The 24,982-nt window shown below is 39.1% G+C and overlaps 1 long non-coding RNA gene across 1 annotated transcript in view; it reads right to left on the bottom strand.

The window, feature by feature from the left end:
* Positions 1–13,741: 13,741 nt before the first annotated feature.
* LOC110384771 (uncharacterized) overlaps positions 13,742–24,982 on the bottom strand; it is a 28,310-nt gene continuing 17,069 nt past the window's right edge. The window contains exon 2 of the long non-coding RNA XR_002430174.3: positions 13,742–16,859. This is a non-coding gene — a long non-coding RNA (uncharacterized LOC110384771). The remainder of the gene's footprint in view (positions 16,860–24,982) is intronic.

Here is a 24,982-nt window from a genome sequence, read left to right as displayed (position 1 = left end):
AACAGTGTATAAATATATGAATGCGAGCGGCGAGTGCGTGGATCCCAGGTTCGATCCTGATATAGAAAATTTTCATACGATATTGTAGAGAGATAACTTCATTCATCATTATTTTTTGTTCAACTTAAACATTTTAACTACGGGAATGCGTTCAGACATGCTTTCACATTCCGATAGAGGCACCCGTCACGCGCGGACGTGCTCATCGACCACTCGATCGCCCGGCCTTTGTTCGCCCGGCTTTTGTTAGCCCGGCCATTGTTCGCGCGGCCTGTGTTCGTGGTACATCTGCCGACCAAGTGTTTTTCCTGGAAGTTTTTATTTGTTTGGTTTCCTTTTGGTATTTCCGTATTCGTGGTACATCTGCCGACAAACTGTCTTCCTGGAAGTGTTTAATTGTTTTGTTTCTTTTTGTTATTTCCGTTTTGTTGTGATTTTTCTTTGTCCTGCAGTAATCGTGCCGCATCGCCACCTGTGTTCAATAGAACCGCTCAGGTCCGAGAAGTTGGGGCCTCGCCGCAAGGCGAGTGTTTTCTAAGACCCAGGGTAGCCCCACCTGGGCACGTAGACATCATGGACGCTGTATTTGCGGAATTTCTCCGGCTTCGCTACCCAAAGCTCACTTCCGAGTTTCAGGCCTTCAAGGCCGATCACACTGCGAGCCCTCTCGTGGACTCCACCGAGCTCGCTGCTCCTGCGTCGCCTGTACCTGCGTGCAAAGCTTCTGCATCGAGCACCGCAGCCTCCGTCGTGCCTGCCGTTCCCGCGTCGCCTATACTGGCGAGTAAAACTGCTGCGTCGTCCGCCGTGGTCGCCGTTCCAGCAGCGCGATCATCCGCGGCCTCCGTCGCGCCGTCCAAAACACCTGCTCGTAGGTCACCTGCGCCCGCCTCCTCGTCCTCCGACTCTGACTCGGAGATGGAGGTCGACCTCGCTCCCGCCTCATCGACGGACGGATTCACCCTGGTACAAAAGGGTAAGAAGCGTGCCGCGGAGTCTCGAGCTCCCGCGGCCGCTAAAGTTAGCAAAGCCGCGAACGCGTCGCGCCCCCGCCCTCAGACTCCCGTTGCGCCTCCAGCCCGTGCCACTCCGTCGCCGCGTCCGGTGGCACAAAATAAAGCCCAGACCCCTCCCCCGGTAATCCTTCAAGAGAAGGCAGCTTGGGAACGAGTTTCCCTGGCCCTTAAGGCCAAAAATATCAATTTCACGAATGCCCGTAACCTCGCGAACGGCATTCAAATTAAGGTTCGAACATCCGACGACCATAGGGCCCTCTCTTCTTACCTCCGTAAGGAGCGTATAAGTTTCCACACATATACGCTCCAGGAGGAGCGTGAACTCCGTGCCGTTATACGTGGCATCCCTAAAGAGTTGGATGCCGAGCTCGTCAAGGCCGACCTTCTCGAACAAGGCCTACCAGTTAACTCCGTACACCGCATGCACACAGGCCGCGGCAGGGAGCCATATAATATGGTTCTCGTCGCCCTCCAGCCTACCCCCGAGGGTAAGCAAATATTCAACATCCGAACGGTCTGTAGCCTTTCCGGAATCGCAGTCGAAACCCCACACAAGAAAGGCACACCTAGCCAGTGCCATAACTGCCAATTATACGGGCATTCTTCCCGTAACTGTCACGCGCGCCCCCGATGCGTCAAGTGCTTAGGCGATCACGCCACGGCCCTATGCACTCGCGATCAAAAAACCGCGACGGAACCGCCTAGCTGCGTCCTGTGTCGAACACAGGGTCACCCCGCAAATTACCGCGGATGCCCCCGAGCCCCGAAAATAAATCGCCGCGTCGCCCGCCAAAACCGCCTCCGAGCTTCCGGCCCAGACATCAAAGCCTCGGCACCCTCTGTGTCGCAGGCTAAGCCAGCGTTCGTTCCGGCGCCGGTGCCCAGTGTCTCGGCCTGGGCGAAACCGCTGCCGTACATGAACACGGCTACAACTCCCTCCTCCGCGATTCGTCCCGCCCCCGCGACTCGATCCTCTCCCGCGACTTGCCCTCCGACCGCGTCCGACAATCTCGCTTTAGCGATCGACTTCTTTCAGTCGATCAACTTTGAGCGCGTTAACGCTTTGGGCGACGCCATTCGCTCTGCCTCCACTGCACAACACTTTATCGCCGTTGTGCAAGAATACGCCGACGTATACGCGTCATTAAATACGTACGTCCTCCCCTCACTCCGCCGGTAATCAATGGCGTATATAAGTAAAATAAAGCCCCTATCCGTAACGATAGGATTTTTTAACGCTTACGGTCTCGCAAATCAGCGTGATCAGGTTTCTGACTTTTTGCGTGACCATCAAATTGATATCTTTTTAGTGCAGGAGACCCTACTTAAGCCCGCGCGCCGTGACCCTAAAATCGCGAACTATAACATGGTCAGGAACGACAGGCTCTCTGCTCGTGGTGGTGGTACCGTCATTTACTATAGAAGAGCCCTGCATTGCGTCCCACTCGATCCTCCCGCGCTCGCTAATATCGAAGCATCAGTGTGCCGAATCTCACTGACGGGACACGCGCCGATCGTTATCGCGTCCGTTTATCTTCCACCGGATAAGATCGTTCTAAGCAGTGATATCGAGGCGCTGCTCGGTATGGGGAGCTCTGTCATTCTGGCGGGCGACCTAAATTGTAAACACATCAGGTGGAACTCACACACCACAACCCCGAATGGCAGGCGGCTTGACGCGTTAGTCGATGATCTCGCCTTCGATATCGTCGCTCCGCTAACCCCGACTCACTACCCGCTAAATATCGCGCATCGCCCGGATATACTTGACATAGCGTTATTAAAAAACGTAACTCTGCGCTTACACTCGATCGAAGTAGTTTCAGAGTTAGATTCAGACCACCGTCCCGTCGTTATGAAGCTCGGTCGCGCTCCCGATTCCGTTCCCGTCACGAGGACTGTGGTGGATTGGCACACGCTGGGCATCAGCCTGGCTGAATCTGATCTACCATCGCTACCGTTTAGCCCGGACTCTACCCCGTCTCCTCAGGATACCGCTGAAGCCATAGACATCTTAACGTCACACATCACCTCGACATTAGATAGGTCATCGAAACAAGTTGTAGCGGAGGACTTCCTTCACCGCTTCAAATTGTCCGACGATATTAGGGAACTCCTTAGAGCTAAGAACGCCTCGATACGCGCCTACGACAGGTATCCTACCGCGGAAAATCGTATTCGAATGCGTGCCCTACAACGCGACGTAAAGTCTCGCATCGCCGAAGTCCGAGATGCCAGATGGTCTGATTTCTTAGAAGGACTCGCGCCCTCCCAAAGGTCTTACTACCGCTTAGCTCGTACTCTCAAATCGGATACGGTAGTAACTATGCCCCCCCTCGTAGGCCCTTCAGGCCGACTCACGGCGTTCGATGATGACGAAAAAGCAGAGCTGCTGGCCGATACATTGCAAACCCAGTGTACGCCCAGCACTCAATCCGTGGACCCTGTTCATGTAGAATTAGTAGACAGTGAGGTAGAACGCAGAGCCTCCTTGCCACCCTCTGATGCGTTACCACCCGTCACCCCGATGGAAGTTAAAGACTTGATCAAAGACCTACGTCCTCGCAAGGCTCCCGGTTCCGACGGTATATCCAACCGCGTTATTAAACTTCTACCCGTCCAACTCATCGTGATGTTGGCATCTATTTTCAATGCCGCTATGGCGAACTGTATCTTTCCCGCGGTGTGGAAAGAAGCGGACGTTATCGGCATACATAAACCCGGTAAACCAAAAAATCATCCGACGAGCTACCGCCCGATCAGCCTCCTCATGTCTCTAGGCAAACTGTATGAGCGTCTGCTCTACAAACGCCTCAGAGACTTCGTCTCATCCAAGGGCATTCTCATCGATGAACAATTCGGATTCCGTACAAATCACTCATGCGTTCAACAGGTGCACCGCCTCACGGAGCACATTCTTGTGGGGCTTAATCGACCAAAACCGTTATACACGGGAGCTCTCTTCTTCGACGTCGCAAAAGCGTTCGACAAAGTCTGGCACAACGGTTTGATTTTCAAACTATTCAACATGGGTGTGCCGGATAGTCTCGTGCTCATCATACGGGACTTCTTGTCGAACCGCTCTTTTCGATATCGAGTCGAGGGAACCCGCTCCTCCCCACGACCTCTCACAGCTGGAGTCCCGCAAGGCTCTGTCCTCTCACCCCTCCTATTTAGCTTATTCGTTAACGATATTCCCCGGTCGCCGCCGACCCATTTAGCTTTATTCGCCGACGACACGACTGTTTACTATTCCAGTAGAAACAAGTCCCTAATCGCGAAGAAGCTTCAGAGCGCAGCCCTAGCCCTAGGACAGTGGTTCCGAAAATGGCGTATAGACATCAACCCAGCGAAAAGTACTGCGGTGCTATTTCAGAGGGGAAGCTCCACACGGATTTCCTCCCGGATTAGGAGGAGGAATCTCACACCCCCGATTACTCTCTTTAGTCAATCCATACCCTGGGCCAGGAAGGTCAAGTACCTGGGCGTTACCCTGGATGCATCGATGACATTCCGCCCGCATATAAAATCAGTCCGTGACCGTGCCGCGTTTATTCTCGGTAGACTCAACCCCATGATTTGTAAGCGGAGTAAAATGTCCCTTCGGAACAAGGTGACACTTTACAAAACTTGCATAAGGCCCGTCATGACTTACGCGAGTGTGGTGTTCGCTCACGCGGCCCGCACACACATAGACATCCTTCAATCTCTACAATCCCGCTTTTGCAGGTTAGCCGTCGGAGCTCCGTGGTTCGTGAGGAACGTTGACCTACACGACGACCTGGGCCTCGAATCTATACAGAAATACATGAAGTCAGCGTCGGAACGGTACTTCGATAAGGCTATGCGTCATGATAATCGCCTTATCGTAGCCGCCGCTGACTACTCCCCGAATCCTGATCATGCAGGAGCCAGTCACCGTCGACGCCCTAGACACGTCCTTACGGATCCATCAGATCCAATAACCTTTGCATTAGATGCCTTCAGCTCTAATACTAGGGGCAGGCTTAGGGACCCCGGTAACCGTACTCGTCGAACTCGACAAAGAGGTCGACGTGCAACCTAACCCATGCATCAGCCCGCTGAGTTTCTCGCCGGATCTTCTCAGCGGGTCGCGACTCCGATCCGGTAGTAGATTCATTCGCGAAACAATTGCTCTTGAGTTGTTAGGTCTCCTTCGGAGGCGCTCGGGCAGTTGTTAGCAAATCCCACCCCTCTTGGCTGAGCCTTTGCTCGCCCACCTGTCCTGGTGAAACTGGAAAGGCCTCCGGGCCACCAGTAATCCTTCAATCATAAAAAAAAAAAAACATGCTTTCAATACCACAGATAATAAAGAAAATTTATTTTAATGAAATAGTGATGTGACATGTTATCGACATAAACTATCGACTTTGGGGTTGACTACGAAATCACTACAACAAGTTTTACTTACTGATGCCACGGTGTGCGGTGAGCTTGGAGCATGGGAAACCATGGTCCTCAAATAGTGAATTTCTGAGATAATGGTAGCCGAAAATTATCGAAACAAACAAACATTGCCATTGAATTTCCAAAACATAAGCTCCTACAAAATTAGGCGGTAATTATTATAATAATAATTAAATTGATTGGTGATTGGCTATTTGTTTTAAGTGACATTTGGCTTAATACGCTATATTTATCTTTTAATTAAAGGTGCGGTTATTTGGTATTGGCATCAACGCGGTAACGGTTCGATGTATGATGATGACTGTTTTTAAGGGAACTTTGATAATTAAGTTTACCCCATTCAAATAGCTGAAGATGGAAGATGACTGGTGGTAGGACCACTTGTGAGTCCGCGCGGATAAGTACCACCGCCCTGCCTCTTTCTGCCGTGAAGCAGTAATGCGTTTCGGGTTGAAGGGTGGGGCAGGCCGTTGTAACTATACTGAGACTTTAGAACTTGTATCTCAAGGTGGGTGGCGCGTCTACGTTGTAGATGTCTATGAGCTCCAGTAACCACTTGACACCAGGTGGGCTGTGAGCTCGTCCACCCATCTAAGCAATAAAAAAAAAAGAACTTTTTTTTATGTTTATTTTTCCAAATTTTATCGAGTTAAAATAACGAAAGAATAATTCCGTCAGAACCTTGTGTTTAAAAAACGAGGGAAAAAAAAAAGAAAAAAATTGATCATATTTCAAAATTTGAATTCGAACTCTATAATTCTAAACGGTCATATTTAAAATTAGAAATGGAATCTTTAATTTTAAAAATAGAAATATTTAAAAATCTCTAATGACACAAATGTCTTAGCTTCGATGCAATGGAAATTAAAAAAAAGTACCTACTTTACTATAAAAGGTTTTAGGTTTTAGTGGAACATTAAGTTTCTTTAGATTACAACGTAAATGTCACTAGTGACCTACAGACAGATACGTGGAATTTCCATTTATTTAACATATTACTAGATTGTTTTATTATGTTAACGCATTTATTGTATTTAAAATTAACATTCAATATGTTGAAATTTAATGGCATGAAAAAAATATTATTAGTAGTTTTAAAAGGGTTTAGTTGACATCTCCACCAGAGAAGAATCCTTTAAAAAAAAACAGATATTTATCAAATCGTTTGATGTTATTATAACTTAAAAAAAATCTCACCACGTATCTTTTGGTGCATTGTGTTTTTGAAAGCAAAAAAACCACAAAACCCGTGATGGAAATATGCCAATTTTTTTTTTTATTTTTTTACTTTCATAATTTTTTGTTTGTTATTAAAAGGCCCTTTACACCTTATTTTAAATGGAACATTATTATTTTCCATTGATTAAAAATGATTTAGTGGGGATCTTAATTCAATTAATACGAACGCCCGATCACTTTATGATACAAATAATTATTTTAAATCCTTGAATCTAATAATTCTATTCTATTAATTGTGATTTGTTCATAACACAATATGTCATTTGTGGGCTAAAAATCCAGTTTACATTTCACAGTTATCTAGTTGAGTATTTGGCCACGAATGACGTAACTCGTAATGGAGTTCGTTTAGGTCGCGTTCTGTATATTTTGCGCGGTATATTTAAAAATAATTCAGTTTTCTCATCATTTTTAACACCTATTTGTACCATAACGTGTAGATAACGGTATACGACAAGTATTACTCAAAATAAACAAAACAAAACAAGTATAATAACTGTAGATTAATTGGTAAAAAAAAATCATGAAGTCAAATGTGCAAAAGCAAAAAGATGATACGTGCATTTTCGCTGCAAAAGTTCAAAATCGGTCATTTGACCCCTTATGGTATGTTTAGTTTTTTACTGGTGGTAGGACCTCTTGTGAGTCCGCGCGGGTGGGTACCACCTCCCTGCCTATTTCTGCCGTGAAGCAGTAATGCGTTTCGGTTTGAAGGGCGGGGCAGCCGTTGTAACTATACTCGAGACCTTAGAACTTATATCTCAAGGTGGGTGGCCCATTTACGTTGTGGATGTCTATGGGCTCCAGTAACCACTTAAAACCAGGTGGGCTGTGAGCTCGTCCACCCATATAAGCAATAAAAAAAAAAGTTTAGTGTTAATCATCGGGAATATAACATTAAATTTTATGTTTTCACCATCATAACTTTACTGGCGTTTCATCGGAATACAGATCCGTTAACATGAATGGTTAATTCGTATAAAAAAAATATATGGTAACTAATCTCCATTTTGTTATTGAATTGTTTCTATTTGGCAATTGTTGCTCACGAGATCCACACGCGGCCTTCGAATCGGAAAGTACTATAAAAAAAATCGGTTGTCTGTAAAGTCGGTTTACTGACGATAGTTGAACGTGACAACGTCATAAGAAAATACTGATGGAATGGTTTCATTTTTCAAAAGATAATTTTAATTTTATTTGTTTGATAGATATTTTGTATGGATATAGAGAAGGAGGTAAATGAAAATCACTATTGAATTGATCAAGTTACATTTATTTGTACTCATCAATACAATTATGTCAATTTTTTTTTTACAATGTGCAAATCAAGTCAAATCAAAATTTTGAATTATTTCAGACGACTGTACAAACCATTCTCGAACTGTCTATTCCTTTAAAGACATTCCATACTTGTCTTCCGATGATATCACTTCTAACATGATTAAACAAAAAAAAACCTCATCAATAAGATTAGTCTGTAGCTCATAATTAAAATCGATTTTACGATTTAATCTCGCGTGTTTTTTTTTTAAATCGGTTTTACATTTCCGAGAATACTTTACAGTTTTTGTGTGTGCGGACGACGGAACCCGTAAAACTAGTTTTAATTGTGTTTATGAAATGCGAAAACCAAATGAAACATTCCTATTCGTAGCTTATTATTAAGGGTCAACTTGTTATTTTAAAGTAAACCGTATTGTTTCTGTGATAAGTATGTTTATTGATTTAAAAGGCTTTCTTGGCATAGAATGTTATGTATGATTGAGCTTACGTAACGCAAATACGGAAATCGTGATAGCGAAGTTATCGAAATTTACTGCTAATAATTCGATAGATCGATTGAAACTAATGTTACAACAGTTATATCGGGTACCGTTTTTTTCTAATGAAATACGCACTTAACAAATATTCACGAGTGACTTCCACGGTAAAGGAATATCATCTGTCTTCTATCTTCTTCTTCTATACCGACCGTAGACCGATTTGGGTAATTTTGGTCTTGAACTATTTGTGGAAGTCCAGAGAAGGTTTAAAAGGTAGATAAATATGAAAATTTTCGGAATTAAATAAAAATAACAATTTTGGTGTCCCCCGACGGACGGATTCCTTTTGTTTATTTTATACAAAAGTTTAGGTCTTTTATTTATCGATTGAGGCGCTACGAAGTCTGCCGGGTCAGCTAGTCATATAATAAAAATTGAACTTGCAAAAGTTACAATTTGGGTGGTACGCACTATGGAACCTGCATATTTCTGCCGTGAAGCAGTAATGCGTTTCGGTTTAAAGGGCGGGGCAGCTGTTGTACTGTAAAAACTGGGAATTAGAATTCATAACTCAAGATGGGCGGCCGCATTAACGCGTTTGATGTCTATTGGTTCTGGTAAGCATTTGGCATCAAGCGGGCCGTGAGCTCGTCCACCCATCTAAGCAATAAAAATAAAGAAACACATAACTGTTGTTCCATCCCTCAAAATGGAACGCGTGTCTGCTTTGTTACAGATATAGGCAATATGGACCAACCTTTGCAGGCTTACTTTATGCCACCAGTAAATGCCGATTGGTTATCTCAGTACGCTGATACGATATTCGGAGAAAGCTCCTGTGAATCCCCTGTTATGACACCCACCATGACCCAACCACACTTCCGAAGTTTTTAATCAGTATACTACTTAATTCTCACATGTAGAGGGTTTGTAAAAAGTGTCCGTTACAATTTGCTAAATAAGGTGGCGCTACAGTAGCAACCGAGTAAATTTTGAAAAAGGCGCTGAAAGTTATTAGAATAAGATAGAGAAATAAAAAAGGACGAAAGAACTGTAAACACTACAAAATCACAAAAAGTATTTTATTTAAAGCTGATAATAAAATGCAATCGATGTCTCCACGTTTTACTACAGCAATAATTTTAGGTTATATTGACGAAATTAGTTTGGACTACGTAAACATGTGAGGTCTTGTATATTACACTGTCACTAACTACTCTAGTCATTAAATATATTAAATTTCCTAACTCAGCATACTTCAATCAGTTAACAACTGCTCGATTCATATCATACCCTCTGCTTAGGCTAGCGCCATTCTGGAGGATTGTTGAACTGTTTAGTGCTGAAAGTGGGACTCTTTTTCAAGCTTCCTCCCATATGAGACGGTTCTCCTTACCTCTACCCTCCATATTCTCACGATATCATTCACAGACCACACAATTTGTCTTCTGTCTCTATTGATCGTCCTACAATTTGAACGCCAATGAAAAAGATAACAAAACATTTCAATTTAATGGTTCATTCCTGTCATTTGAAGGCCGTAATTTGAATGCGTTTGAATGCATCCAAACAAATATCAGTATTGTTTGTAATAAGCGTGATTGATCGTAAACTTGTACTTAAGTTATGAATGTATAAAAAAAGAAGTAAGTAATTGTTAAGCGTCGAGAATATTGTGCGAATGTCTAGTATTTAAATATGCGATCTGAGCTAGTCATAAATTTAACAATGAAATTGTAATATAAATCGAATTTCATTATAAAATACATACGAACTGATGTGTTTGTTTTATTTCTTGGGTGCTCTGTTTGTTTATATCTTAGATGGGTGGGCTTTGGATGAAACAGTGTCGTGAAGATCTTCCACCGACCGGGTGAAATGGTTCGGCAGACCGACGTTCCGAATGTTCTTTTTAGGAACTTATATATATGCAAACTTATCTTTAAAAAGTCGTTAGCGAGATTCAGGCATGTTTTAAAATCTGCTGTTGTATGATAGCTTTTTTTTCCTACCTATGCTGATAGCCTTGAGAGACTATTTCAGCTTCGTCCTAACATGTAGGTGAGCTCACCGGGCTCAAACCGGAGTGTTACTAATACTGGCCCTAGCAAGAACAGTGCTTCGCTGAATATACCACCGGATCGGAAACGCGACCCACTGAGGAGATCCGGCGAGAAACTCAGTAGGCTGTGTCTGTGGGTTAAATATGATAGCATGATAGCTTCGAATACAGAGGCGATCCATGATGTCCTATATAAAATTTGACCCACTTATTTTCTCGCCGGATCTGCTCAGTGAGTCGCGATTCCGATCCGGTGGTAGATTTAGCGAAGCACTGCTCCTGCTAGGGCTAGTATTAGCAAATTCTCTTCGGTAAAGCCTTGTGAACCTACCTATTTAGGGAGGCGGGAATAGCCCCTCCTAGTGGTAGGCGGCGGCTTGGCTCTTCCCCTGGCATTGCTGATGTCCATGAGCGATGGTAACCGATTACCATCAGGTGGGCCGTATGAATGTCTGCCTGCAAAGGCAATAAAAAAATAGGCTACGGTAAAAAAAGGTTAATTTGTCGCAAAGTACAAAGAGTACCTACCTACGAACTTGAGTCAATGGGAAGAATTCTTTATTGCTTTGAAATGACGACTGATATAGTTTGAACCCTGTTTGACTTCCAATAGTTCGCACGTTAAGCTCACGCCCCACAGGGTGTCAGGAGTTGCCAGAGCCCATATAAATTATATCATGAATGTGTAAACTTATCGTAGAATAGGAAGTCAAAGTTATTTTTCTAACGTAACAACTGCTATAGCCATTCAAATGGCGTGACGATCTTCTTGGTAGGTCGTATTATGAGCACGTGCGTATAGGTAGCATACGTGATTGCTTCGAAAACAGAACAAGGTCCAAGTTTCGATTGTATAGTATAATTTAACGATTGTCTGCATTGCAAACAGGAACGCATTAATACCTCGCGGTAGAAATAGGCAGGGTGGTGGTACCTACACGTGCTTACACAAGTAAATCCCAGATGGTGATCGCAGTGTGCTGCCAATTCTACGGTGAAACGCTTAGTCACCTTTTACGACACCCACGGGAAGAGATCACACAACAAACATGCAAATATTTTAACACATTCCCTGTGCCATCATTTTCAAAGAACTTTCAGCTGGTGCTTTTTGTAGTCCTAAATGATCCCGTGATCAACCTACCTTTTGGTGCGTTTGAGATCCTAATCAGTCTCCTAAAAATATAGTTTTGAAAATAATGTAAACCTTCCAAAAAACAAATCACATATAATTTTAAATTTTGTGGGTCAAAGATAGCCTATTGCTCTATAATTTGCTAGGTTCGCGGGCAGTTATGACATTAGAATAAACTACAAATCCCTACGAAACAACAAGTAGACATCGATTGTATCTCGTACCGCTACCGAAAATAGTTCAATAGGTGTAGTAATTAGTGATGGGAATAAAATAATATCTCAGTTGTCGATTGAAAAAAATATATTACAGAAGCATATAAACTTTTTTTTGTTGCCCTTGTAAGCAGACGAGCATACGGCCCACCTGACGGTAAGTGGTTACCGTCGCCCATGGACTTCAGTAACTCCAGGAGCAGAGCCAAGCCGCCGCCGCGCCGCCTACCGTAAAAAACAGCAATTTTTTTTTCATTAAAACATGATAAGCACATTGATTGGTTGAATTGGGCGTAAATGGTAACATTTAATTTCTGCACAAAATTCTTCAATAGCAAACGAATGGAAATTTAAACCGCTTTTAAGGACTTCTATTTTACTGCTTAGAACATGACATAGTCTAAAAGGAATCAATAATGCATTATCAAAAAGATTAAGGTAAAGATCACGAACAGTCCTCCACGCGTATTCTTTGCCACGTACCATCCGGATTCAGAGTGAGCTCCACAGGTTTTGCACAGCTTAATGGCATAGCATTCTTCAAACCCCGGAGCGAGTTCTCAGACAGTGGCTTGGCTGTGCTCCCGGCATCGCAGTTAACCATAAGCACCAGTGACAGCTCACCATCAGACATGCCGTATGATAAAGGTGGGTGACGACATTTATATTGTAAAGTGTAGGGTATCTTGTAATCGCTTAGCACTAGAGGCAGCGTGAGCACATAATAATATCATCTTATCGCATTAAAACTGTATTATCTCAAAACTTACTAATTTTACAAAAGAGTGTTTTAAAGATTTAACATGTAATATTTTTAATATTGATCATATTTGCAACTTTTATTTTTTATTTTTTACCAGTTACGTTATCTGTCTTTTAAAGTAAGATAAAATGATGTATTAATTTTGTTAATAGTAGTCAAAACATAGGTAAGCTATAAAAACTAAAACTAAATTACCCTCTTTGTCAGTATTTATGAGAAAAATACAGGTGATACCAAATGTTTACGCATATTAACTCGATTTCGAATATTTTTGGAAATTGTACACTTTTAATGCGAAAAGGCAATATGTATGTACCCATGGAGTAAAAAAAAATATATATACATCTTTCTTAACTTGAATAATAATTTGCGCAATTACTGGTGGTAGGACCTCTTGTGAGTCTGCACGGGTAGGCACCACCACCCTGCCGTGAAGCAGTAATGCGTTTCGGTTTGAAGCCGGCAGCCGTTGTAACTTTACTGAGACCTTGGAAGTTATATGTCAAGGTAGGTGGCGACATTTACGTTGTAGATGTCTATGGGCTCCGGTAACCACCTAAAACCGGGTGGGCCGTGAGCTCGTCTGCCCACCTAAGCAATAAATTAAAAAAAACTTCACCATATTTGAAGAACAAAATGTTATCGTCCCTTAGAAAATGAATTTGTAATGCCGCAAAAAGAATAATTAAAGTAAAACATAAAAGCAATTCATTTTGAATAATGGATTCAATAAATTCCTAAGTACCTAGTAAAATTTTTGTTTGAGCTCGGCGAAATAGAACGGAGAGAAAAATGGCTAGTCCCTACCCCGTCCTACGGCGTTCTGAATAAAGAAAAGTTAAAATTTTCTTAAAACACCCCGAGGGCGGGGTGGCCCTATCTATCTTCATTTAAGTATTGGCAAAAATTACCACCCTCCCAGCCAATTTTTTGTCTCTTTCGCACTCTGTCATTGGTCGGTTGTTAAGGGGTTGTTTTTTCTAGTTGGTTTTTTTTTGTATTGCATACAGCTTCAGAGTAGAATACAAAAACTATTTTTTGTGAAAATAATACACCATGTAGCATGAGTGTTTAAACGTCATATTTTCTTGAATTTTTGCATCAATAAAAATAACTGTACAAGTTTAATTTGTTTATTCGTCTTCATTGAAAATAGATTGATTCTCGCATGTTTTCCTAAATGCTAACACGAAAACGGTAACGTTCTAATGAGCGAAAGCACAGTATCATATTTATTTAACGATTTAACAGTGCAATCTAAAAATCATTTCACGAAAGTTAATGAATTTGTGACGTCATTGCCAAAAGTCGTCCCATTCAGACTACATAAGGTAATAGACAAGAATTTTGAATTTTAAACTATTATCTTCTATTAGAATTGTACAAGTTTACATATATGCATGTATATTTATAGATGTGTTAACTTTGATCGTAGGTACTACGCAAAGGCGTAGTATAACTTTAAAATATATATTGGTGGAACTAACATCAAATAGTAATCATTTAAAATAACCAAATAGTAGTAAACAAGTAATAATAATTATTAATAAATGACTAAGTTATAACAATAATAAGTAGTCATATTTGAATTTTAATTCGCATAGAATGCTACATAATTATAAATACTTGAGGTCCCGCAGTAGTCGAAATTCGACTATAATTAATTGGAATTGTAAGTTTGTACACTATTATGATTGTATTTTATACTTCTATAATCACAAATTTCGCCAAGACTACATTATAAAAAATATTAACAAAGACAAACAATATTTAATCTATTCTCAATTTGACAACAGACGTCAAGAACATAAGTTTGACAATAAATAGTAGGTATGCATGCGTGTGTGCGTCAAATACATTACATGTAGTGTGTGTAATGTTTTTTTTATTGATTTAATGTATCTTTTATGAATTATTTAAAAAAAAAATTAGCATTGTGCACTTCTTCTCTATATTCTCTATAAGTGTGGAAAATTTCATACTCCTCCGTCCGCGCAATTTTCTTAAAAAGGTATACAAAGTTTTTGCTTCACGTATTAATATATAGATACTTATAGATCATACAGAGCATTCACGCATGTTTTTTTAATCCAATATGTGGTAAAGATTTCCAACAAAAAAATTATCTTATGTGTATTCATTGCAAACGTGATTCAACAGGTGGTTGAATTTTTGTATAGGATGTTACGTACCGTCGGACAAACAGTTTAGTTAATCTTTAATAATGTATAATGATCTTCTATATCAAGTCGTAAGCATTACAGCCATCAAAATAAGTTTAAGAAGAAGTGATTAATATATATTATTATTATATTATTTATACATGTTAATTTTAAGCTTGAATGTTTTGTGTGTATTGCTATTGGTGTGTCTAAATAAATAAATAAATAAATTATGATATAATAGGTAATGAAAATTTATCGTTTGCAAAGTTTTGATAACATAAAGAAGTCAGTGCTACTTATTATATCTAACTATATGTTTTGTGCATAAATGTAAATTTACCGTGAATTTTATTGAAAATTAATAATTATATCACACACAGTGCGACAGCAATTGTTGCGCCCTTTTTTTCGGGATAGAGCCAAACCTTCTGCGAGATTCTCGTGCCTAGAGAGCGCGCTGGATGTAGGATTCGATAAACGATTGTGCCCTGACATTGCCGATGTCCATAACCAATGAAAGCTACTTTCATCGGGTGGAGCATATACTGCACGTCATATGAATGCAACTGATTCTTTTAATTCAGTTTCATTCAACATTCGAATGTCTGAATGATTTTAACAAATTTTACCAACCTTTAAAAGGAACAATAATTAAAGTAATTGTGCCTAGTATCCTCGACAGGGCTATCAGAACTCATGTAACAACAATCGTGTTGTTTTTCTTTCGATTGTAATCATTAATATTATTTTATGCCAATGAATTTTCTCTGCTAACGCTACAATAGAGCTAAGCTAAAGTTTAACGCGATTTAAGTTGTTCAAAGTGTTAACTTGGCCGATTTTCTCTTACGGTTCGCGCTACTTTACTTTCACTTGACTTCATGCATCACTTGTACTTTTTGAACAGATTTAAGAGAGTTTTTTGTGTGACATGAATGTTTGTGTGTTTGTTACTTTTGTAAATATTATCGTTTATCGAAATATATTGAAAAGGATGAGAGTATTTTTTTGTTACCTAAAAACATTAATAATGTCTTTAAAAAAAGGAACCCTCGAACGTGTAAGCATTGATAAGTTTACATTTTCATTACGTTATGAATAAATACTTTTTACTGGTGGTAGGACCTCTTGTGAGTCCGCGCGGGTAGGTACCACCGCCCTGCCTATTTCTGCCGTGAAGCAGTAATGAGTTTCGGTTTGAAGGGTGTGGCAGCCGTTGTAACTATACATGGACTTTAGAACTTATATCTCAAGGTGGGTGGCGCATTTACGTTGTAGATGTCTATGGGCTCCAGTAACCACTTAACACCAGGTGGGCTATGAGCTCGTCCATCCATCTAGCAATAAAAAAAAATGATTGTTTGTTTTATTTAAAAAAAAAACTCATTGAATATATGTTATTAAAAGTACTTCATTACGATCATTAAACTAAAACTTTAATGTATTCGAAATGCCGAGAATAATATAAAACAATAAAAAACTTGAGATTATAAACTTTGCAATTATATGACTAATGTAAGAGTACACTACATAATGTATGTCCAGTACGTGTAGACTCTGGACCTCAAAGGTTTAAAGCCTTAATAGTAATTTTAACTGTATCTCCGACTTGTGACTCTTCTTGTCTATAGTTCTCATCATTGCCATTTTAAAATTAACAATACTGTCTCCTTAATGTACCTACACCTTTTCAGTCTTTGTCAAAACTTTTGTCGATCCGAAAGTATTTTTGTAAAAGCTCAAAAGACGTAGTGAGGCTTTTGAAAAAGGCAATTCAAACATCCAAACAGAGGCAAGAGCCTTTTAGTATATACCTAAACAAAGCGGCCGGAATAATCACGATGAATATAATTTTATTTTAACAAAATTTCAAGACGGCTTTTCGAGTATTTTCTTGTACAAATTTTAATATCGCCGTCCGGGGGTACGCTGAGCTATTTATATTTTTCCACCCCGTCGTTTCTTTTGGCGATTATTATTCTGTATTCCAATGGGCCCGGGGTGGCGCCGCCCCTTGGACTCTTTCCTTTTTGCTTCTTAAGTCCATCTTGAGACAGCACAGGGGCGAACCTGGAATAGATGTTAGAACTAAAATTATTTTATAGTTCATAAATAATATTATATATTTGTAATCAGTTTTTAATCAGGTTTTATCCAAAAGGCCTTTTTTTTAGCGTACGGTATTTTTACGACAGAGAGATCTTCCACCGATTGGGTGATATTGCTCGGTAGACCGACGGTCCCAATGTTGTTGTACGGAACTTGTATATATGCAAGCTTATCTTGAAAATGTCGTAAGCGAGATTCAGGTATCTGTCAAATATCTTGTGTTGTATGATGGCTACCGCCACAAGAGGAAGTAATGAATTGCTCTCTCATAGATTTATGAAACGCCTCTCATGTAACTATAGTGAGACCTTAGAGCTCATATCTCAAGGTGGGTGGCGGCATTTACGTTGTAGATGTCTATGGGCTCCGGTAACCACTTAACACCAGGTGGACTATGAGCTCGTCTCCCCAAGTATGCAATAAAAAAAATCATGCATTATAATAAAAGCGATCCTGATTTTCGAAGCGAAGTGCATGAAATTCTCAGGTTACAAATATACATTTTTTTTATGGCGTAGATGGGTGGACGAGCTCACAGCACACCTGGTGTTAAGTGGTTACTGGAGCTCATAGACATCCACAACGTAAATGCGCCATCCACCTTGAGATATAAGTTCTAAGGTCTCAAGTAAACCTCAAGTAAGCCCTCAACATGAGGGCTAGCCTTTTGCGCTCACAATATGTCCCTCTATAATTAAATACTATTAATATTATTCTAACAACCTATTTGTTTAGTTTCGTCGTTGTCGCTTGCAACCACAAAAAACGTGAAATTACAGAAAAACTGTTTCCAAAATAAACATTTGAAACATTAAAACTTATATAATGAATCAGTTAGAAAACCTTCACTGCATTTTGGACATAACAAATTTGTTTCACAAAAAGCTGTATATATTTTTTAAGGACTGAATCACCTCGAAACGTTACATTAATAATTTCAGGTTATACTCTACATTTTTTTTAAATAACCCAATTTTATTTCGTCAATAAATACGATGAATAAATTTTTTACTTCAACAAATCTAAAAAATAATAATTGGGATCGTAATTTATAAAAAAAATAAACATATTTGCATACTTAGGAATATACTTTCATTATAAAGGTTTAAAAATTATGAAAAAAAAAATTAGCAAACAAATTCGTCTCAACGTTTTTTCTTTTCCCTGGTTCTGTCACTTACCCCTTTTACTGGAAAAACCGTGGCACCTACCCGGAAGGGGTTCGATATTTAAATATAAGAAGAACACCCCCTTTTTTCAAGGGAGAGATGCCCTCTCCCCCCACCCCCCGGATTTATGGATCTGCCTCAAGTGGGCGCGTAATTACTTATCTTTTAGAATACAAATCAATCGACCCTAGAAAGGATTGAAATAAATTTTGATGAAAATTGTACACAGAGGCAATAGTACGCGACCGTACTTTGGTTTGTTTTACAAATGTATTATCGTTAAGTGGTGAACTCACTCCGCTTGTGTTTGGAGAACGGTTCTCATCCATAAGTGATTTCAAAATTAATATCCTTTTCGTTTGGAATAGTATGTGCTTACGTACTCGACTGATTTGGTTTACAGTTTCAGAGCCGGCTACACCCTTACAATTACCTGTTAGGAATTATTCGAATGGGAAGTTCGAGAACATTCTAAAGCTACTCATAAAAATGAATGGTGAGAAATCGGTAAAGAAGATAAGGGTTTCTTAAAAGATAATTTGTATCATGTATTTTTGAATTATAGTTTATTATTCGCTTCGCCTATTTACTATTCTCCCTCTTTTTTAATAACGAGTGAGATAATCTAGAACATGTTTTACGAATTATTTTAACATTAATAGGTGGCTCATCGTAAGCCTTCGAGCTTTGGTCGTACAATTTAGTTGGAACTTCGACTGCCCAAAGCTGTCTTTTTTATTTATTTATTAAATGTGTGGACGAGCTCACAGCCCACCTGGTGTTAAGTGGTTACTGGAGCCCATAGACATCTACAACGTAAATGCGCCACACACCTTGAGATATAGTTCTAAGGTCTCAGTATAGTCACAACGGCTGTCCCACCCTTCAAACCGAAACGCATTACTGCTTCTCGGCAGAAATAGGCGGGGCGGTGGTACCTACCCGTGCGGACTCACAAGCGGTCCTACCACCATTACCGCCTTTATTCTTGTTGAGATATCTGTAAGCTCTGGCAGACTCTTAAGATCATATATAGTGTGATTTCGGCTAAACGGGCTATAATCGAAATAAATCCTAAATTACACGTGTGAACAAAACGAATGATGAGACTTGTTGAAACTTATTTTTGTTATGCAAATTTCGTAGTCCTTTCTTACGTAGCTGATGCTACGTCCGTAGAGACTTCTACGGGGCGTAGCATCTTCCTACCTGGTATCACGTATCACGCACCATACGATTTTGAAATAAGCTTCCCTCTACGATGTCTCCATCGATGGAGGAAAAAAAGGCTGGATATATAAAAGGTATATATGTGTATTATAATACGTTAATAACATGATTGGGAGTACACCAACGAAAAAAAGTTGTAATAATATATATCATAATTAAAAAAAAAAAAACTTTTAGTCCTGTTTATTGTGGTCAAAATATTGGTCCGAAAATAACAAAATGACTATATCATTCATCTTTGAAACATGCCCAAAATTTTCAAGTTAATCCGATGTTTTTATGTCGATGAAAAATAAATTAAAAGATTGATTACTTTACACACTAAGTATTGGTATTAGTATGACTATTATTAATTATTATACTCGTACTGAGTATGTTAATAAAAGCGTGTCGAAAAGCCGGTGAATGTTTTGTTACTAGGCATAACAAATCGAAATCTTTACAAAGGCTTAAAAGCTGCTTCCTAAGAAGAAACACTTATATCCTGCTATGCTGGTCAAAGAAAAAATTGTTTACGAATTCGTATTTAGCTCCTACTTTAAATGCTATTGACAATCACACCTTTTTTACAGTAAATAGCGTTGGGCTTATAATGATCATAGTACATCAAAGATGTTATCAGTGCATAGCCAAAATTACTGCGACGGTCAATTGAGACTCATATAAAAGATAGACCACAGGGCTTAGGAAATATCATAAGGTTAGTTACATTATGTTTGCCACACATACTCTTGTACTACTAAATTGATAAGATTTTACTCAGTGAATTTTTTTTTTCTTAGAATTTATTTTTTTGCTTAGATGGATAGACGAACTTTACTGGTGGTAGGACCTCTGGTGAGTCCGCGCGGGTAGGTACCACCACCCAGACTATTTCTGCCGTGAAGCAGTAATGCATTTCGGTTTGAAAGGTGGGCAGCCGTTGTAACTATACTTGAGACTTTAGAACTTATATCTTAAGGTGGGTGGCGCATTTACGTTGTAGATGATTATGGGCTCCAGTAACCACTTAACACCAGGTGGGCTGTGAGATCGTCCATCCATCTAAGCAATAAAAAAAATAAAAAATAAACTCGCGGTCCACCTGGTTCTAAGTGGTTACCTGAGTCCATAGGCATTAATAGCGTAAATGCCGCTACCCACCTTGAGATGAGTGCTAAGTTTCAGTTTTTACAGTACAACGGTTGCCCTACCCTTCAAACTGAAACGCATTACTGCTTCACTACAGAAATAGGTAGGGTAGCACCTATCTGTGAGCCCATGAATCCCCCACCACCTTTGATTTAAACTAAATTAAGCCTATCTGAATTGTCATTTCAACATTTAGTATTGTAATTATTCCTAAACTACAAAAGCGCTAGTCGACAATCGTCCATCTTAACATTGACCTACGACAAAAGTCTTTTGCCTAGTTTGAGATTCACAACTACTGTAAAACTGCCAACAACAGTTAATACATACCTTTTATCTTGTCCTTATTAATTAAAAGATATTATGTTCGTAAACATGTTTTATGATGTCTTATGATTACGGCTGTTGTTTATTAACATGTGGGCCCTAAGATTGTCTGCGTTTAGATGATTAAAAAACAATAGTATTCATATCAATACGAAACATGTTTTTATGGCACCTGGTGGAAGAGGAATGATAATATATGTATATGCTATATATAAATGATAAAATGAAATAAAACATATGAACAAACAGCTGTCAGAGAGAAGTGGCGGCGTATTGTGATGGGCCACCAGCCCCAGAATTGATGACCATGACCACTCTGTCTATAGCATTACGGACTGGTCAGGAGAAGGTGGAATGCGGCAGTGGTAGGCAGTAGAAGCAGTTTTAATTTACACGGACAATAGAACGGACGGAATCAGAAGGTTGCGTGTTCAGATCACGTAGGGGTCACTAATGTGGAGATAGATATATGACAAAGGGAAGATCTTCCACCGAGCGGACGATATTGCTCGGTAGACCGACGGTCCCAATGTTGTTATTCAGAACTTGTATATATGCAAGCTTAACTTGAAAATGTCGTAAGCGAAATTCAGGTATCTGTCAAATATCTTGTCTTCTAAGATGGCTATCTATGACCACGTTATAATTCAAAACTGTTTTTACCATTTAATCTCGAGTTTTTTATTGTTACAATTGAGTCGTCTATTATCAAAGGTGGCAATCTGTGCATTTGGACAAAAAAATGTTATTGATATGTCAATACAGATTGATTTGAATATAATCGTCTCCTTCAAAGAATACGGTTCAAAATCTGCATTAAATAAAGGTTAATAGTTAACCTGTTATTTATCTAAGATGTCGTTCCGAAGAGTTTTGTGATTGCCAATGGAATACCAAGTCAATAATTCGTTTTTCTGATTTACCAATAATTATCCAAAAGTCAGATTGCCGGCTTTGATAATAGTCGACTCAATTACGTTAATTCCGTCGTTTCGAATAGTTTACAGCTTACATGCTCTCGTATCCGTCGACATCTGAATATTGTGCTGACTTATATAAATTTTGTTTGAACTAGCGACTCGGAGCGAAAACCGAAAAAAACTATTATAGGCCCTAATACTTTTACCGTTTTCAATAAATAAATAAAAAACTTTTTTCTTTGTTCATTTTTTACTTGTGTGTGATGTTAGGTTAGCATTGTTTGGTTTTTATTTAGCTGTTTTTACTATATTTTATGTTTGTACTACTGGTTTCCCAAATAAATAATTTTTTTTAATAAAATATAAAAAAAATATTACTCTGTATATTACATATAATAAAAATTAAACTCAACAAAGCCGTCCAATAATAAATTCAATATGCAATGTTCTCTAAAGAGAAAAATAATTTAATACTTCGTAACGTGCTACAAAGGGATTTGAGTCTAAAGAAGCACAAACAAAAATACAATGGCTAAGGAAAATAAAACAGAGAGTTATAAAATAACAGTGGACGAGAGAGGGGGCGGGAGTGCTGGCAGGGAGGGCGGGGAAGGGAGACGGCCATCGCGAACCACTTTTCTTTCTCTCGCCAAAGCCATTTCAGAATGCCGTAGACAATATTGTGGATAATCTTTTTAAAATATATTCTTATTTATTTGACATATTATTATTTTATTGATCTCATTTAAAATTTTGATGAAAATTAGCTTATGTTATATCGGCTTAATGAAATTATCGGCAAAGGGGAATTTTAATGAGACTTATATCAAATTTTCTTTTTTTTTATTGCTTAGATGGGTGGACGAGCTCACAGCCCACCTGGTGTTAATTGGTTACTGAAGCCCATAGACATCTACAACGTAAATGCGCCACCCACCTTGAGACAAGTTCTAAGGTCTCAGTATAGTTACAACGGCTGCCCCACCCTTCAAACCGAAACGCATTACTGCTTCACGGCTGAAATAGGCAGGGCGGTGGTACCTACCCGCGCGAACTCACAAGACGTCCTACCACCAGTACCAAAATTATAAGCAACGGAATTATTTTATAAGCAACGGAAATGTTGAAATAACATTCCGTAAACACTTCAAGCGTTGGATTATATATTACGAGTATATCATACGTGTATATAGGAAAGAATGTAAAAGTATGGTTCTGAAATAGATTAGTGTTGTATTAATTAGTAGTGGTACTAATGTATGTATTAGTACTAGATTAGTACAAGTACCGCTCTTTGCCATTATTCTGCTAATTATTAGCCTTAGCTAAATTTTGAGCACTGGCCCAAGTGTTGGGTAAGTTTATTCGTTTAGCGATTCATTTTATCGAGTGAAGGCAAATCGAAGTTCATGTATTATAATGTATTTAAATTATGAAAATAACGTATTTGCCTATATGCATATTTAAAAAAAATAACCGACTTAGACAGTTTGCAATGACGTTGAATATTTTATTTTTATTAATTATGTAATTTACAAAAAAAAATAGACCAGAATTCCAGATTTGGCAGCCGCGGTCATAATATATCACAACAAAAAACTATTTTCTAATCCATCAATGTAATTATTATAAAATATTTTTTTATAAATTGAAATTCTTAAGAATAATGTCGCTATCCACATTAAGGTCGCCGCCGATACAGAAGTCGGCGAGCAATGTTTTTTCTCGTTTTATATTAAAATCGGGCGAGCCAAGGAAATTGTCAGTCAGATAGGAAATTGCGAGTCCCTGGAACTCCGTGACTTGCCTCTTTTATACTTCAATAATAAGGTTTATTTTATTTTAGCATTTAGTTTCATTACGTAATTTCATTACAAACAAAAACTTATTAAAAAAAAAACATCGCACATTCTTTACTGATGGTAGGACGTCTTGTGATTACGAGTGAGTACCACCACCCTATTTCGGCCGTGAAGCAGTAATGCGTTTCGGCTTGAAGAGCGGGGCAGCCGTTGTACCGTAAAAACTGAGACTATAGAACTCATGTCTCAAGATGTTAGCCGTGAGCTTGACCACCAAGTAAGCAAAAAACTAAATCGGTATTCATAAATAACATATCGTCTTCTCGCACTAAAACTGTATAATCTCACAACTTACTAAATTTTACAGGAGAGTGTTTTAAAGGTTTGACATATGATATTTTTAATATTAATCATCATTGCAACATTTTTTTTTTTAGTTATTACCAGATAAATTATCTGTCTTTTAAAGTAAGATAATATTATGTATTCATTTTGTTAATAGTATCTAGTCAAAATGTAGGTAAACTAAAAAATGAAAACTAAAACTAAACTACGCTCTTTTGACAGTATTTATGGGAAAAATGCTGGTAATACCAAATGATTCCGCATATTAACTCAATTTCGAATATTTTTGGAAATTGTACACTTTTAATGCGAAAAGACGATATATGTATATATGCTTAAGTAGTAAACCAACTAAGGTACTTTTGTGTTGTTTTTGTTCGTATTCAATTATACGGGACCTTAATTAATATTCAAAGGATGCTACATTCTCGAAACCTATGGTCTTTGAGTGTTTCAGATTATTATATTTAAGTTATTGGGATTTGAATGTACTTAGCCTTGTTTTGTTACAAATGTATAATCTTACGATAATTAAGTAGAAAATTATCTTACTCCTCTCTTGATTGTACGTAGTATCTATTATGTACTATGATGTTAGATTCAATAAGGTTTTAAATATTACACGAGTATTACAAGGTATTGACGTAATATAGATAATAATACATTAACATTTCAATACCTATTTTGTTTATTTGACAATTAACGTCGCTGGCAACATCCAAAAACAAACATATCTGAGATTTATGCCAAACCGTACATCCGATGCATCATTTTGAAATACGAGATATTAAACTCAATCGCATTGTAATTACGACTATTTTACTTTAAAACGGATGGCGTGTTTGATTGATGCCGTATAAAGGCGCGATGGCGATATCGGAGTAGCCCTTGAGAAGTATTATGCATCAGTGTAACTCTTTCGGTTGATCTTATTGATGACTAGCGACCCGCCCTCGCTTCGCTTCGGAAACATTAAATTTTATTATTGATAGCTGAGTCCCGCGATGTTATGTCCCGTCGTACCGCGGGTGACGCCGCGGGGCGAAGCTACTCTAAACAAAGTAAAGCCTACTCCTTATATCATTAGCTACCTATCAGTAAAAGTCCCGTCAAAATCGGTCCAGCCGTTCCAGAGATTAGCCGGAACAAACAGACAGACA

The sequence above is a fragment of the Bombyx mori genome, chromosome 27 (assembly GCF_030269925.1).
Source record: "Bombyx mori chromosome 27, ASM3026992v2".
Classification (NCBI taxonomy): Eukaryota; Metazoa; Arthropoda; class Insecta; order Lepidoptera; family Bombycidae; genus Bombyx; species Bombyx mori.
The sequence above is the reverse complement of the archived record's forward strand: the minus strand, read 5'-3'. Positions and strand labels throughout refer to the sequence as shown.